This window comes from Carassius gibelio, chromosome B5, assembly GCF_023724105.1.
Source record: "Carassius gibelio isolate Cgi1373 ecotype wild population from Czech Republic chromosome B5, carGib1.2-hapl.c, whole genome shotgun sequence".
Classification (NCBI taxonomy): domain Eukaryota; kingdom Metazoa; phylum Chordata; class Actinopteri; order Cypriniformes; family Cyprinidae; genus Carassius; species Carassius gibelio.
Window position 1 is genome coordinate 23093763 of NC_068400.1, and position 18763 is coordinate 23112525.

The 18763-nt window shown below is 36.1% G+C and overlaps 1 protein-coding gene and 1 long non-coding RNA gene across 4 annotated transcripts in view; both read left to right on the forward strand.

Annotated features, from left to right (window-relative positions):
• The window catches only part of LOC127957413 (active breakpoint cluster region-related protein), a 186693-nt gene that overhangs the window by 49062 nt on the left and 118868 nt on the right, over positions 1-18763 (forward strand). Inside the window, exon 1 of one of the 3 annotated variants that reach the window (XM_052555943.1) lies at positions 18125-18143. The exons of the other annotated variants lie outside the window; for them this stretch is intronic. The gene's annotated coding sequence lies outside the window, so the exon portion shown is untranslated. Of the gene's footprint in view, positions 1-18124; positions 18144-18763 lie in introns of those variants that run through there. 3 annotated transcript variants of the gene reach the window in all.
• LOC127957428 (uncharacterized) lies at positions 11016-12965 on the forward strand. Its single transcript, XR_008153798.1, has 2 exons — positions 11016-11437; positions 12834-12965. It is a non-coding gene; the product is annotated as an uncharacterized LOC127957428 (long non-coding RNA).

The window sequence follows — 18763 nt, forward strand, 5'->3', positions numbered from 1 at the left end:
ACAGAGCCATAGATCATTGACAAGCTACGCAATATCGCGTTCATTATTGTAGATGAATCGCCTTCGATAATGAACGCGATATTGCGTAGCTTGTCACCCTTTCAAACAGAAGCTTGTTAATGTCAGACAGATAGATATCATAACATCAGCGCTATTCAAAGTAGTGGTTGACCGATATATCGCCAAGGCCTGTATATTGGCTGATATTGGGCATTTTTCAAATATCGGCATCGGCCGATAAGTTTTTCTGCTTGGCCGTTATGTTCGAGGCAGGACATTTATTTTGACAGTGCTGAGAAAGGCAGCGTCTGAGCCCACATAGTGCTCACACTCTCTCTCTCTCTTGTTTGTCGTCGTCATTAACAGCTCTGTCTAATATGAAAAGAAGTCTGTCTAATTATCAGATAGGAATCAATGTATACAGAAAGTATTATAATGATTTATTTTATATTAGGCATATTAGTAATAGAAAGGCAAACATTATAATACTTTCTCGTTTGCCGTCAGCATTAAGCAAATACGCATTTATATTATTTAAACAAATCTTTGAATGACTAATGAACATTTAATTTCACAAACCTTGCAAACTCCGTCGAATCCAGCTGTGAGAGCTGGTGAAGTGTGTATGTGTATCCAGCATGATCATGTGTTCTCTGTGTGACGGTCGGCTCGTGTTAATTGAATGCTTTAAACTTGTGCTGCGCTTTATGCATTCACCCACTGTCAGATTCATGTCATTTTCTCTGTGTGCTGTGTGTAAAATGAGTGTTAAATTGGCTTTATTTGAAAAATATGATTCCCAATGCACACAAACTTTCCAGAATACTGAGTGCCCTGTTGGTTACGGTGTTTACTTTCTTTTTAATTATATTTGTATAAAATATTTATTTATTTGTGAAAAATAAGGTCATCTAAAGTATAAGCATGTTTCTTTTACACATTTATTTTTAGAATTTTTTTAAATATTCAAATTTCTTAAATATTAATAATAATAATAAAAATAAAATCATATAGGCTTTATATCGGCTATCGGCCCACCTGCTTTCCAAGTTATCGGCATCTGCTGTCAAAAAATACATATGGGTCGAACAGTAATTTAAAGCGTAACAGACAACCACAGGCATCAGCCGAGCCCAGATCCAGTGGAAAAACTAAACGAGTAAAAATAAAGGGAGATATAAAAAGAAAATGAATGAATGTAGTGATGATGTGTGAGAGAGAAAGATAATAAACTGTGGAAAATAGATGTGTCTGTTCAGCTGAACAGCTTCTGGCTCCTCCGATGGGATGCTTCCATAGAGAGAAATCCCAATTTATCGCTGTGATGGTGAGACTGATTGGAATTTTCTCTGCCACTATTAGCTCATGTGTTGTTTGAGGAGTGTGTGTGTGTGTTTTGGCCACTGGCATCGAGTGCTCTCGATACCGTGTTTGTACTGATTGCTAAAGTTGTAAGTGAGTTGATATTTGTGCTCTACATGTTCTGAGGTGTATGTGTGTTCGGTCGCGTCTTTACAGAAAAGAACAGATGGCAAAACTGTCTTACACCACCCCACTTTTTCCTCTCAACCCCTCCTCTCATTTTGTTCATCTTTTATAGGCAAGCTTCACTGTTACTGTTTTTCATGTTGAGGGAAAGGGGTGCTATGGACATTGCATTGGATGAACAGTTTACCAACTTTTATTTCCTGTAACCAAACGAATATAACACACACACACTTAAATCCTCTTGTAGAGTTTTGTTTTAGAAATGTGCTGTTACCTTTTAAGTGATTGGCTTTAAGATTTTCGTCTTGTGGAAAATGTAAAGATCTAGATTTGATTCATCTATATACTGTGATCGCTTATCTTTTTCACATTATCCCTCTCTTCTCTTCATCTCCTCCTCATTCTTTTCCTAATGATGTCCCTGAAGAGAAACTGTGATCCCCCTCGTACCCTCAATAACCCTCACCAGATGAGACTGACATACATGCAGACACACACTGATATTACTCTTGGGTTAAAAATCTAGAGATGCAGAAAGACAGCGTGAGCCAGAGAGCTTTGCAAAAGATTACGCAATTCTCCTGAACAGTTGCACAAAAGTGCTGAGGAAGGGCATTGTATTCTCATTTTCTTGCTCTCTTTTTTTCTCTTTCTGACTATATGTTTCAAATTTAATATCCGAGTGCTTATTTGGCAAGTTTGTTTGGGTACAATTTAACATTGGTAGAAGCATTATCTGTCATAACATTTTTTGGTTAAAAATGATCCAAAATCAATATTTGAGCAAGTACCTTACAAGCCAGTTTTCGAAATTAACGCCTTACATTGGCTCGATTCACAATGTTTATTTGAGTGGTTCGGGAAGGTTTTCGCAGAGGGTTTTACATAGTTTGCTTTTTCGGTTAAAATAATTTCTTAATATGAAATTTGAATGATGTGACAATTAGAAATTAAACTGTACATAAATTGAAATCTATATGCTAATACACACTATACTTATAGTCATATAGATAGATTATAGATTTTGATAAGGTGCCATAGAATGCATTGATACAATATTTTAAATTGTTCTCTGACGTCCCCAGAGTGTGCATGTGATCTCAAAATACCCCCCCCCCATTTTTTTTTTATAGCTTCTTGAAATTGCCATTTTTAGGATATTAGCTAAAACGCTCTGTTTACGTGCATGTCCCCTTTAAATGGAAATGAGCTGTTGCTCCCGTCTCCCTTCCAGTGTTGCCAAGTCTGAGGTCTTCCCTCAGAATTGGTCTACCGTATTTTTCGGACTATAAATCAGTCCAAAAATACGTCATGATGAGGAAAAAAACATATATAAGTCACAGTGGACTATAAGTCACATTTATTTAGAACCAAGAACCAAGAGAAAACATTACAGTCTACAGCCGCAAGAGGGTATGCTCTATGTTTTCAGTGTAGACTACAGGAGTACTGAGCAGCATAGAGCGCCCTCTCGCGACTGGAGACGTAAATGTTTTCTCTTGGTTCATGTCTCTTAGTTCATTTCTCTTGGTTCATGTCAAAATAATTTTGATAAATAAATCGCACCTGACTATAAGTCGCTGGACCAGCCAAACTATGAAAAAAAAGTGCGACTTATAGTCCGAAAAATACGGTACTTTAACACTGTTGCCTTGGGTTGCTTTTCATTTGTCCGCAGGATGGTTTTGTTTTGAAAACCTGGCAACTCCCTTCTCAGAAGAGTGTGGAGTTTCATGAGCTCATTCTTGTGGGCATACTGGTGTTATGGTGACCATGATACTGACCTCACATATTGCTTCCAAATGCAATTTTTAATTTCCACATTCCTATTCACGATCATTCTGGTAGCATGTAAAGGCAGCATTAGTGAAAACAGGCAGAGACAATGGGAGCTTTAGCAACATTAGCCTAACAGAGAGCCAAGAAGCTATTTTGGAAAAATAAGCATTCAAAGTAGTGGTTGGTATCGTATTGGTGATGTAATTGGTAGAAGCATTGGTATCGAACTGACCCTCGTTTGTGAGGCAGTCGAGTCCGGTGTTAGCACAAAGTAAATGACATTTGCTTTGAAAATGAAAGTTAACCACCGTTTCCTCAGCGGTCTATGTAGACTGCTATGTTCATAAGAGCCCGACCGATATGGATTTTTGGGGGCCGATGCCGATATTAACCCGAAAAGAGCCGATTTATAAGCCGATATTTTGATTTTACAAATAATCTGGATATTAGACCCATTTCCTATAAACTGCACTTATACAACATTCAATAGCAAAATATCTGCCTGTTCTATGTATGTGGGCTGTATAAACCATTTTCCAAAAGGGATTATGTTAAAAAAAGCCTTAGATTACAGTCTCAATGACTAAACAATTGCACATCAAAAGTATATATTTTTTAATGATCAAAAAACAGTCTGGTTTTAAACATTTAACACTTTTACTTTCTTCCAGTTGAAGCTGGTTTTAACAGTCTGTGTGTGTACTGTAAATAAATTATAATACTAAAGTTAAAGTATTTGCAGAAGTAGTCCCACACTTTGCTGCTACAGCATTCACCTTTTTCAGCCATCTGTAGGGCAGAAAGAGAGACAGAGAAAGAATAAGCATGTGTATTAATAATATCACCCCGTATCATTACTCATGTCATCATTAGAATTATAATAATAATAAGTCTGTATGTTATGTCTGTAAAGCTGCTTTGAAACAATATGTGACCAATCACGGAAAGTAGGGACACAAGTCGGTTCTGGGGCATTTTAAGTTATTCACAGATTCTGAAAGTGTAGTCTCCAAGCTTTCCAACGATGTGTAACACATGGAAATCTGATAATATTTGGAGAAGCTGTGGCCATTTGAAGGTAGGCACTCAAAAAAGCTGAAACAGCAGAAATAGCCTCTTAAGATTTGCAGTTCTCACTGCTGCGAGTGACAATGGGGCTCATTTACATCTCATTTAGATAAGCCATACCCCCTGCATAGCAACGATAGACACAACGGGAAAAATCGGACCGCATACTATTAATACTAAAGGAGAATGTGCATTGTAAATGTCAGTAATTTATCTTTTTTGACTTTTATAAAAATTATTTAGAGGCTGAAATATGTGAGTTTTATCTTTTTATAAAAAAACTTTAATCTTTCAAATGTGGCCATCATTTTTAATGTTATTATTTTAATGTTTATGTAAACAAAAAGTACATATTGATGCTAATTTTATTTGTTATTTGCTGGTTTTCTACATAAAACTTTTTTGAATTGATTTCATTGTGTAGCATTAGGACTTTCTTAACAGGATTCTGTGATAACCGATGAGCTATGAGCTAGCTAATAACAATAGGTAGATATGGGAAGGTCTAAACATGGACTAAACATGAGATAACGTGTACGTGATCTTAGAATGAACACAAAACGACAAACTTTGATGTTTATGGAAACTCACCCCATAAGAAACAAAAGTATTCTCGCAGATCTCGATGCCTCCAATACATTCTTCCTTGTCATCATCTTCGCTCAGTTGTAGATAAGGGATATTATACAGTCTTATTATTCATCGTTGCTCAGATCGTCTTCAGAATCAGTGAGCGCTTGTTTATAAGCATCCGGCTTATCGAAGAAGTACTTCGAAACATTTTCGGTGTAACGGCCATGGTTCAGCTCGTCTGCATTCATCTTTGCTGCGTCCATCTTCATTGAATTTTGATATCAGCTAGAGCCGGCCAGAGCGTTGCATACTAAGTAGCCACGCGTCTCTTGGAGGGCGGGGGCAATAACAAAAGAAACAAAAGCCGACTTATCCAGTATGGAAATACAGACAGACAATGAAACGCCCCTACTGTGTGCTAGAATCTCCGACAAACAACCTGATTTCAACCTAAAAATGTACGCTTTTAAATATACCAATACTGCTATCTCAAACACAGAGAGGCTTCTTTGTGATATCAACTAACAGATTCTGCAAAAAAACGAAAATCACCAATTTTGAAAAAAAAAAAACGCTTCTTTCTCATTTTGCTCGAAAGTTGTGCTGCCGACTTGTGTCACTGGTTTCCGTGACGGGTCACATATGTAAAAAAAAAAGAAAGAAAGAAAAAAAGCGCTTGTTCAACTCACATTTATTTACATGACCCCTCTGGTTTAATAATTTCTGGCGCACCTACTGTACTACTGTAACTACACTATATTTGCTCTCATAGACACATTCACAACGGACCTGTATATCTTCTCCTCTTCTCTTTGTGCAGTCTGAATCAAAACATCGGATATATCGGTCGGGCTCTAATGTTCATTGGTGCATTCATTGGTTCATTCCAACACATGACACTTTTAATGGCTCTTTGGCGCAGCAACAGCAGAGAACAGTAATGACGGACCACAGCTTCTGACTCAGGGCTGTGTATATGCTAATAGGGCAGAGAGAGTCACAAATGGGCAGGACTTTCATCAACTATGTCATCATAGTCTGGAACTGCTTGTGTAGAGAGACTGTTTATGATTTTTTTTTGAATTATAAATCAATAAGTGGGTGGGTTTTTACCATTATAGGCTGGTTGTTTTCACACACTGCGGCCACATAAATGTTCAAACACCTTATAAAGGTGATTTTTGCATTCTATGGCACATTTAACATTAATAATTGGAGAATAAAGTATATCAATAATAATTATTTGCAGGGTTTGATGTGATATTAGCTAATCGATCATTAGATTAAATCACCATTGGTAGCGCGATTTATTGTAATGTTTTTTCCTCAGTTGGTCAGAACAAAGCATGGAAGACTTGTTACTTATTTGTTCAGATGACAATATATGGTGAAAATTCTTATTTGGGTCATATATTCCAAGACCTGGCTAGAATCTGTGAATACTAAGTACAGTGAATATCCACACCGGTGCGGTGACTGACAGCTACACATTCACCTCAAAACAGATTCATCTGCACTGGATCACAACCCACACATTTAATATACTTCTGCAAAGAACTGCAATTCCAGGTTTTCAAACATAGAAGACGTCAAAGAGGCAAATTTATAGACTGCAGCTTTTATCTGCAACAACATTGTGAACTTTTGTAAAGATATGCTAGTCCATTCATTTTCAAAGAATCCATATGCAAAAACACGAGGAGAGATCTCTGCATAAATAGTACACTGATCAGCCAGTTGTGGGCACATCTTTTCTTTTCCAGTATGGGAAAAATATGGTTGACAGTCCAGTTTATGGTGACGGGATGAACGTAACTATTTGGCAAAACTTTCTTTTAAAAGATGCAAATACGTTCTAAAACTTGCCTACTCTTCTGCTACACACTCATAAGTATGAATATTTTTTCAGAATAAAAGTACATACCTTAAGAACATAGTATATATTTGTGAATGAGGATGAAAGAAACGTTAAACCAAATAAAAGAGTAAAACAGTAATTTAGCAAAAAAAAAAAAAAAAAAAATGCATCAAAACACACACAAAAAAAAACAAGACAACCAAACAGGATACAAAACAAGAAAATTAAAAAAACAAACAAACAAAAAGTTATTTTAGGTTCTTTTTTTCTCCCCATAAACTTACCTACTCGTTTGCTTCACATGTAAAATTATATATTTTGCAGAAGAGTAGGCAAGTATATGGGGGAAAAATGTGTCTGTTAAAATAACCTTTTTAAATACTTAAAAAAAATACTTTTAGAGCATAGTTAAGGTGAATTGGGATGAAACAAAACAGAGCAAAACTAAATAAAGCAATAAAATAAATAAAATACAAAAAAAAATAGAAACTAAATTTATTATTTTATTTAAAAATACAATTAAGTAAACCAACCATTCAATGAGACAAAAATAAATACTAACCAGTGAAACCTCAGCAGCTCTGAGAGCTCTTCAGAAGGGAGCTCTGCATAAGGAGCTTGTGAATGAGTTTTTTTCTCTTGGCTCATGCTGAGATCAGTGTGGAGAGGCAGAAGTGTGATCTCAGATCCCCTCGGAATTGTGCTGTGGGCTTTACAGCAGAGGGACTAATCATCACTCTGCACTCAGCAAATTAGATTACAGCCGTTCTTCAAACACAGCAGAGTACTGCTGCTCTGTTTAACACATGCACACATAATACAAACAGCAGCAGCCCAACACTGAGTTGGAGGGCGTCTAATACCTTACATTTAGTTGCATTCACTAAAATCAGTTTCCTATGAAATGACATTTAAGTTTTCCACTTTAACATGGGCGATGTGCGTGTGTGTATCTGCTGCTCATCAATCATCTTGCGGAGTCGACTGGGTGGGATGTACTGTACATGTGAACCAGACATGCATCCCCTCAGTCTCTCCATTACAGCGGAGAAATGAGCCTCCGCTCAACATCAGCCCTCAGAGGAGACAGGAAACACTTACTTGTGTTAAACACGGATGTGTGCCAGTTGTTACCGCATGTTAAAATACATCTTTATCTGCAGAGATCTTTCTTTCTCAATCTTTTCACTACAGTATCTGTCAAACTCTTCATCTTCAAATATAGTACTATATTCTACATTTTTAATTAAATATTTTGTTCATGTTCAGATATTTGTCTCTTTCCCTTCCTCCAGAAGACGTTTAGCACTCATTCCTACTGATTACATAAGCCAATCAACTTCCTGTCATAATGTCTGTCTTCATCAGCAGATATGAGCAGGTGATTGAATTCATCAGACCAGACTCTACAATGGATAGTTTTTTTGTATGTTTAATGTCTAATGAAGGAGTGATTTGTATTTGCTGGAAAGTAAGGATCCGGGAAAAGTGATGTAACATTGTTTAATTACATTTTTATACAGCTGTAAAATTTTTATACATCATCACTATTAGGGGTGCTCCGATCACGATCGGCCGATCGTTAATGCGCATCTCGTCAGTAAAGCCGGTTTTCTAATCAGCGGTTAATTCCATCAGGTGCGTGATTTCACATAGAGCAGCTGTTACTACACAGAGCCGTTGTTAACTGAGAAGATGGGCCAATAAACGCTGAAAATTAACGTGATTTGCGCATCTTCTCTATTAACAACGGCTCTGTGTAGTAACAGCTTCTCTATGTCAAATCACGCACCTGATGGAATTAACCGCTGATTAGAAAACCGGCTTTACTGACGAGATGCGCATAACGATCGGCCGATCGTGATCGGAGCACCTCTAATCACTATTTTTGGTCTGTTTTTGCATCAAAGGAAAGCTGTAGATTTAAATATGTGTGCACAATACTGGTTAAAAGTATTTTTTCAGTTATTGCTTTTACATTAAGGATTAATTAAATTGATACTTTAATCATTTAATTTGATCGGTTTTATTTTGTAACATTTATAATGCTACAAAAGATGTTTCCGTTATGAGTTTTCTATCATATTTATTCAGAAAAATCTGTCCACAATAAATAAACAAACGAATAAATAAATAAATAAAATGAAGCAGGTGTTTTCAACAATAATAAAAGTTTCTTAAGCATCAAACAAGAATATTCAAATGATTTCTAAAGAATCATGTGACACTGAAGATTAGAGTAATGATGGTGAAAATTCAGCTCTTTGACTCCTAAATCTGAATCATAAAAAGGCACAGTCAGAAAAAAAGATAAACCATGAAAACAACAACAACAACAAAAATTGTGATACTGATTTTAGGTCAAAGCGCCCAGCAGTAACAGCATGTACAGTATGAGTTTAATCAGGCTTATTTTCCTCTTAGCAGCTGTGTGTATCGTCCAGGGATGTCTGGATACCTGTTGATGAATGATTCCTGCTGGGTTCTATTCTATTTTAGGTGCATGCATGCTAATTCAGCTCAGGTTTGGCTGGAGACAGACTTTTGATTGCTGGCATGGAGCATAGGGTCTGCTGCACACTGTAGCCTGTTCTGTTCTGTCCAAGGACTTTCCACTTACACTGGAGTGAATCTGAAATCGATGCTACCGCAATAATAGACCGTGCTGCAACAAAGTGGTGTCTGATTTGGAATGATGACATAGCAGTCTCCGTGAATATTCTATAGATAACAATAAACAAATTTGGACAATGTGTGGAGACCTTCCATCAGGAAGTAATACGTTCTGGCTTCTTCATTGGCATTTTAGTGTGCCGTATGCATCAGACGTTGTGTGAATGATCCGTGGGCAGACTGTAGGTGTGCCATCTGACGTTAAAGCTACTTTTGTCTTTTTTTTTTTTTTACACAGTATTAATCATATAATGCCTGTAACTAATCATATTTTTGCTTTTCTTGAAATTGCACCTGAAATGTTGTGTCTCCCTATATAATAGTAATTGTTAATTTAGTTGAAAAGGAACAAAAAGCACAGACATGCACATGAAAAAATGTGTTTAGTGTATTTTTTTAGGTCATTTACTCTTGCAAAGGGCCCTCAATCAGCGGTGGTGAAAAGATGTTTCAAACTCAGTTTAACTAAAAACTATTTTTAAACACCACCAACAATGACAGAATCCAATTGAAATACTTCTTTTGCAAATGTAGTATCTTTTTCTCCCATAATTAATCCTTAATAGGAAGGTTTATTGACTCCCCATACAGTTTGATGTGTATGTCAGTGTGCTGTGTTTCTGCTGTTTTCACTGTATGTCCATTATATAGTTGGTACCTTTAAACTCACTCGCATGCCTATAAATAGAGAATTGTTTCATATTCAGGATCCTCTCAATCTCATTCAACCAGTGACTGCACTGAAGAATCTCACGTTGTCATGGCAGCCTGGCCACTCGGCATGGAAACAAGCTGTTGATTGACAGTGACGGGGCTAAAGGGAAGCTGGCTGTCCATCAGGAGGGAACCGTGTGCCTTTGTGTGTTATTGGGAGCTGATGTTGAAATACTGTAGTGTGTACAAGAACTGTGACATCATCAAACCTCTACCCATGTCATCATGAAGCACTGATGTAACATCTTGACTCATTACCATTACATGGTGTGGAAGAGTTGTGCCAACTTTGTCCTTTATGCTTTACAGTGAAGTTCATTTCATTACATTATTAAGCTATTGTAGATTAATGTTACTTTCTGTATTTACTAATCATTATTTTAACACAAAGTGACTTTTTCAACCTTCATTCATTAAAGAATCTGTTTTCAACATGCTGGTGCAATACTATTTTAAGGAGCTGAAAATAGACTGCGCCATAGACCAGCTCAAACCTGGTCTAAAGTCTGGCTCAATGTTTTTTCTTTGTTATTTAAAGAGCGTACACGCTGCTTATTAAACACAGGGACGCACAGCAGCACACAAACATGCCAAATATAAAAAATTATAGGATTGCAATGCATAATAATTTTTTGTAGGCTAATTAAATATATATATGAAAATGCCTACATGTCATAATGGATAGTCATCGCATGTATCAGAAATAGGTTATCTATTTGGTCGCACACGAACATCTCCGTTTCATCATGCTGACGCGTTCTGTCTTTGCGCTTGCCAAATTCTGCCGTGTAAATAGCACAGGAAGATGAGACTCTGATAGATTTATTGCACGTTACTCCCAAAAAACACCCATTACTCATTAACAGGGTCCCCGCGGGTCCTTAAAAAGTCTTGAAATGTCTTAAATACAATTTTCGATTTTTAAGGTCTGAAAATGTCTTGAATCCTGGAATTTTCCATATGAATGTCTTAAATTTCATGTGGGATCTTAAATTTCATGTCCGACTCGTCATTTTTATTTATTTTTTCAACCGCAATTTGACCAGCGTAACATTTGGGGGCAGCACTTCGTAGGTGCAACCTGCATCATTCCATAGGTGACATACGAGTAAGTGATTGATGAACGCGTTGCGTTGATGGTTCGCCACCACGGCAGTTTGCGAAATCGCAAGCATGGGCAAAGACGATAAAGCTGTGGACAAGAACACGATTGTCAGGTCTCGCTATCTTGGTTCTCAGTTTTTGAGCACCTCAATGGCAGAAGACTTGCTGTAGCACTTTAAGGTAAGACTCTAAAAGTAACATTTAAAAGTATTTGAATATGTTAAAATGCTTCATGTGTTTTTGTTATTTCCTAATGAATATTTGGGACAATATATCGATGCGTCACAATTCTTGGATTGATTTAAATTTTTCCGAATGCATTGTGAATTGATTCTGAGCTTAGTTTTTGCACATTGCGCTCTAGGCTAGTTTTTAACCGAGCACTCAAATGCTCACGACAAAGAGCGCTCGTGCATTCTGCTGAGTCTGATTATGTAATTGATATATTGCTTTTATGACGCGAGATTAATGTAAATGCCCCACTGCAAACACCCTTGTACTTCGCTTCAACCTTTTCGAACTTTATTAATTATTATTTTATAGTAGGTTCAAGTGGTGTGTGTAAGGCATATAAATCATGCAGTGGCATTTGCTGTTAAAAACTAAACTAAGAACTGATTCGAGAGAGAATCGCGATGCATTCAGAAAAATTGGAATCGATCCAGAATAATTTCTCGATTCAAAATGCATTGATATATTGTCCCATCCAATCAGTTAAAAAATGTTGTGGGTGGGTGACATCTAGGCATAGGACTTTTGCATTATGGATGGAAGGCAGTGCTGTAAATAACTTTATTATATAAAGCATTCAATATGCATTATGCTTCTTGCATTTTTTTTATGTGAAAAGTAAAATTGAATTGAATTAAATAATGTAGCCCAGTTCATAGTTAGACTCCAAATATCTGTTTTGTGCTTCTCAATTTTAGGTTAACAACGTTGACACTGAACCCTATCACATAGGCCCAATTTGTGAGCATTCACTATTATGGCTTAACTTGTTTCTCAAACATTTTTTCTTTCAAATCAAGGACCACTTAGCCAATAAAAAAAATAAAATAAAAAAAACTTGACATATTTGGCTTAATGATCATCCCTAATGCATGTAAAAATGTAGGCCATTTTAGTCTTCTGAAACCATGGCTAACTTTACCTGCTAATAATGTGCATGATTAGAAAACAAGTCATGAGAAGTGAATTGGAAATGTTCAACGGTGTCACAGTCCTTGTCAGTCATTTTGGTTGATGACTTTTGCTCACAGACCCTCCTTGGTAATCTGGCATATGTCCAGTGGTCCCCAGACCACAGTTTGAGAATCACTACTTTAGACAAACTATCTAATCTAGTGTTCCTGTAGCTCAACTGGTAGAGCACTGATCTAGCAAGCAAGCAAGTTTGGGGGTTCAATTCCCCGGGAACACATGATATGTAAAAATTGATAGCCTGAATGCACTGTAAGTCGCTTTGGATAAAAGCGTCTGCTAAATGCATAAATTTAATCTGAGTGAACATGAATGAAAATGTTATCATTCTTGAGGTGGACTTTGTTTTGATTTTATTTTTTTATAATTTCAGGAGGGCACCAAGGAACTTAATTTAAGGAACATGCTTTCTGTGTCAATGGATGTATCCACAGTAAATTGGAAAGTCATGGATCTCCTACAACTGGAACATGCAATAAATTTCTGATCCTGATCTTTCCTACAATTGTCTGTCATTCATTAGGTCTATGCATAGATTATTGAATGTGCTTGCATTTATCGGTGTCTGAAATGACATAGAAAACACTAATCAGACCCTGAACAACATTTTCTTGGGGGAGAACCCCCAAACCCAGCTCAAGGCTATTAGGCAGCAACATTTAACCATAATTTAGATCAAGTATGATGAAATGGGCTTTTGTAATGTCCTGGGGCTGTCTTCCATGTCTTTTTCAAACTGCTATGAGGGGCCAGAATTTAGAAATTACCTGAAGTACCTTAAAGGCTGATAGTTTATACATAGTCAACCATGTCAGGGTTGTAAGGTCAATCAGCACTTGGTATAAAAGTTTTTGCGCCCCTTTGACCTGTCTTGAGCGTGGTTGTGATGAGTTGTGCCACACTAATGCTTCGCCACATCAATCTGTGTTGTCGGACTGAACATTTGCCCTTTTTTTTTTTGTTTAGATAAAGTCTTAAATTTTCCTTTTAGAGGACTTAAAAAGGTCTTAAAAGTCATTAAATTTGCTGTTAAAAAATGTGAAGATACCCTGATTAAGAGAATAAGGACAACCTGTTTAGACCGTGCTCCTGGGTGCGTCAACCGTTTTTCCGTGGTTAAAATATCAAAAGTGGATTTGGACACGCCCTGAGTGCACCTGCGCCGTGCACTTTACACTTTGCGTTTAGATCGTTAAAATAGAGCCCTGAGTAATGATGTTGAAATTTCAGCTTTACTACACAGGAATAAATAACATTTTTAATTCGCTAAAAATAGAAAATGAATACTTTGTAATAATATTTTCAAATATTTTACACAGTATTGCTTGCATAGCTAGAAGTGATTGTGTTCCTGCTTCTGTTTACACTTAACCATTTTTTTTATTCAAATGCAAAATGCAGTCAACACAGTGGCGCTCGGCCAGGTCATGTGATTAATGACACAGGTTTAATGTGTCCTCTTGAGGGTTTTGTTTCATTACAGTCTGTGAGTTATGGATCACATTCACCTATAGTAAAAATTTCTTGCAGTTTGTGAGCACAGAGTGCTGGGTGCTCAATCATAAGTGTGGCAGATTTAAATGTCCTCAGGGTCAATATAACTGCTGGAGTTGCTCTGAGTTTGATCGATTTGAGTTGAAATACTGAAATTTTAAGGTGATATTTTTAGTCTCCTTTACCATACCTCTCTCTTTGTGTTATCAGTGATTTTACATTAATATTATGTCTGTACATTGATTAAACTACTGCATTACTTCATATACGATTGGAGTTAAATTTATATTGACAACATACAGTGATTAAATTGAGTAAAAATAAATCTGTCATATATTTAAATAGGAACTCTTGATTTTGTTGATGTTAAAAAATATGAACTATTAATTATATATTTAATGGGTCACACTATGTGCAGTGTAAGGGCCAAACCAAATCTCTAGGTTCTTTTATGAGAACCAGGCTGAAAAACCTATGTGCACCCTTGCTTATAAGGCCTTCATAATGAGTTAGTTTGACTTGCAAGTAAATTTTAGTCAACACAAAAGCAGTATGAACCATTTTAGATCTATATTCCCCTGAAAAAAAAAGGTAACCTTGGATGTATAATGCATGGCTTTTTTTTTGGTTTATTGCTTTAATAGCAGATTATTTAGTGACGTAAGCAGATGTGTGTTTTTCCTTTCATTCATATCATGAAAGGCTCAGGCAGTAATCAGTGTTAATGTGGCATTTTTAACAGGACTGTGTGCTGGTTAGACGGCTCTTTGACACAGCTCAGAACAAAGACCGGACTGTTGACCTTTCCGACCGGCTGCTATTATGGAAAGCAGGACAGTAAACAACTATTACAAGCCTTTTACCATTTATGCCTGAACACTTCTCCTCGTCTGCAAGAAAATGGCTTGAAATCAAATTTTACAGTTTCGCTTCAGCCACTCAAGAACCAGGATGTGCACTCATCATTTCCAAAGACATTACAGATGTAGCCTAGAGGAAATCTGTAGATTTTTGTTGCACCTTTTATGTGCATTTAAAGTAAAGACTGTGTGAGGAAAAAAAAAAAACTGACAACGTTGACATTTGTGTCTAACTCCATGTGAAATGTCTTTGGGCTTTTGACTGTCTGGTGTAGGGGTGTCCCTTTTGAGAAAAATCAAATTTGAATGGATATCGAATATCATGCAATGTATTCAAATATATTTGAATATCTATGTGCCTGCCCCCTGTGAAAAAAAAAAACAAACAAAAAAAAAAACACCGTAGCCTAATAGAGATTCAATCACAAATGTATTAACATTGAGTCATAAACAGGACTATCTGGATTATAATTTTTTTTACTTAATGTTTGAAACAGTTGGTTATCAACTTAGAATATCAACTTATATGAAGTGCCACTATGCATATCCCACAACATTAGGCTAAATGTAAAAAGAAAAGAAAAAACTATTCAGAACAGGCACAAACAATAACGTTACAACTTAAACAGCAGCAGGAGTATATAGCCTATATAGCCTAGCCTAATTAATTTTTTAATATTGTTTGCAAGAAACACCATTTTATAAACTTGATTTGCATTAAGTGCGGCTCTCTTTTTTATTTACAATGTTCCTCGCGGTGGAGAACACACGTTCGGAGCACACAGACGTGCTTGGCTACTAGCTATTATTCGCGTGATTTGGTCATGGGCCTACGCTACAATACGTCTAGAATGCCCTCTTCTGGATAAGATGGCAAAGAATAAAATAAAAAACAAACGGTCTAATCATAGACTGTAAAAAATGCACTACACATGGCATTTTATAAACCGGATATTTTATTTATAGTTCGATTACGGATATTTCACGTCATGTTCGAATGCATATTCGAATATTGAATAAAAAGTGACAGACCTAGTCTGGTGTATTTTGTTTGCCAATTTGCTTGTATTATTTGTAAAATGTCCTTAGGGCCTTGAAAGGTGCTATAAAAAATAAACATATTATTATTAACTAGGGTTAGAAAGGAAATTAATATAAAAATATCAATGGAAAACTAACGACAGTATAGTATACTATAAATATTGTGTGTTTTTCTCAACTCTATGATTACCAGCAAAGGCTTGACAATAAGTACTCAGGTAAGGATGTCTTTTTATGTCTTGCAAGTTTTAACATTAATGCCCAAGATACCCAGTGAATAAGACACATGCCTGTGGTGTGAGAGACCCGGGTTCGAGTCCAGTATGAGACACCAATGTGTCCCTGAGCAAGACACTTAACCCATAGTTGCTCCAGAGGCATGCAACCTCTGAAATATATAGCAATTGTAAGTCGCTTTGGATAAAAGCATCAGCTAAATGAATAAATGTAATGTAATGTCTTGGTGTGCTTGAATAGAAATATACCAGTTCTAATATTATGGCAAAAGTTTTCTGTAACTTTGAATGTTGATTTTCACATAAACTTCTGTATATTTGACAGTTTAAGCGCAATAAAACATGAAAGAGGCCTTAGTTTAGTGCTCACATGTCAAGTGACAGCCATGTTCTGTGCACACGCTCAGAATTGGCATATTTGCTCTCAGAAATCTGTATATCAGAAGTGTAAACTAATATGGTTTAAAACCCATGATTTCAGTGTGACAAACATGATAAACAATACCAAACAGATGTTTTTTGGCAGAGTATCTGAGATACAAGCTGTAAAGGCAGCCCTATTCTGGAAAAGGGTGCGGGGAGCAGCAGCTCATTTGCATTTAAAGAGACATGCACAAAACAGCGTGTTTCCGCTTTACTCAAAATAGCCATTTTCAAAATATTTAATAAATGATCTGTGGGGTATTTTGAGCTGAAACTTCACAGGCACATTCTGGTGACACCTGAGACTTATTACATATTGTAAAAAGGGGCATAATAGGTCTCCTTGAATGTTACTCAAACAACATAAAAGAGAAAATCACTCACTGGTCTTGACTGAGTAACTTTCTGCAGCTTTAATAAGGTTTATATTCTATATTTTTACTATGTATACTATTTATACAGTGTACCTAATTTGTATCTTTGTTTCTATTAGATTTATTTGTGCTGTTGCTATTGGTGTTTGTATAATTGTTCACATTTTATTTTTTGTTTTTACTAATGTTTGAACTAGGGCGGCTTGATTGACAAAAATCATAATCATGATTATTTTGGTCAATATTGTAATCACGGTTATTTAACACTATTATTAGTGGGCCATATGACCAAAACTTTATATGAAGGTTGTTATATCAAATATGTGTTTTCTGTAAATAAGGTTGCTATGACATACATTTTAGGGACCAGCGAAATGTCACAATTCTCAACACCACAGCAGATTACTAGAATAACTAATATTAGTTAAATATATATATAAAAAAAGGTCCTCAAAATTATGAAAATAATTAAACTGCCAGTAATAAAAAGCCAAAGGAATACATTAGTATAAAAATTATACAAATGAAAAAGTCTAAAGTATTCAGTTAACAGCCTATGAGATAAATTGAATAATCTGATACAAATCATTGTAAGAATTAAACATTCTTTGTTTTTTATTTAAGCTGCAAAGGTCCTTCAGTCAATAGCAATGAGTGATTTTGAACTTGTCTTCTGTTGTTTGATTAATATAAAGCAGAATATTAGCCTACTGTCACTTTAAGAGCCACACGGATCCATCCATTTACCTTTACACTATTAAACATAGGGGGCTAAATGGAGAACAAAAATAGTTTTATTTCGATTACTTTTTTTTTTACTGAATTTTGATTATTTGCACAGCCATAGTTTGAACGTTATGTTAGCTAGTATATTTTGCTGAGAAATTCAGTGTGGGATAGAGAATTGTGAAATTTCCCTGGTTTCAAAAGTTTTGGTTCTATTAAAATACAAGAATACATGGGTTAAAGACAACAAAAATAGTCTTTGTGGCAGATAATAGCAACTCTGTCTATTTTGTCTGTTGAACTATGAAGCATTTTTCAGATACAGCTCAGACACTTTTTTACCTTAAAGTTTACCTTAAATCGTATTTCCATATATTTGAATAAATGTGTGTGTGTGTGTGTGCGTGTGTGATAACATGAGGTCTGTTTGGTGCTGTGTGCTTTGGACCTTTTTTAGTTTAGGATAGCATTCACATGGCTTTCTTCTTTGAGGCTGCATGCATCCTGCGATCCATCATTTCACCCCATAGTAAGACGGATTAAGTGTGTGTACATGTGATAGGGTGCATGTGTGTGTGTGTGCATGTGTGTGTGTGTACAGATTTTTTTAACATGTCTAAATATTGGCAGTTGACTCTATCTAATCAGAGTATTTACTTTAAAAGACTGAAAAACCCATGTTGTTTAGCTTAAATGCTTAAACTGTTTGCCCTCACACTATGTGGGATCTTTGTTAATCTCTTTAAAACATCTCTTATATCATCAGATTTATATTGGATTTTTCTTCTCTGTGGCTCCGTAGCTAAAGAAACCAGTTGCTAAAATCCCATAATGCATTCAGCATATGTACATGGAGCCACATGTGACTACAGTCTCTCTTTGCTAAAGCCGCACTTCAGGTTTGCTGATGTACAGTACCAATCGATTTTTCATCCCATGTATGCTGTCTAAACGCATTAAACGGGCATCAAGGCCAAACAGGGCAGTGTGTTGTGTTGTGTGCTTGCTACTTCACGAGGGTAATACATTTTTGAAAAAAGGAAGTGTACAGTATATAAACTCTTTACTGGTGTGTTCTTGGTGTTTAGTTCTCTCTTACATTTATACACAGTGTGATATGAGGCACATGTGATTTGCATATGTAGACAA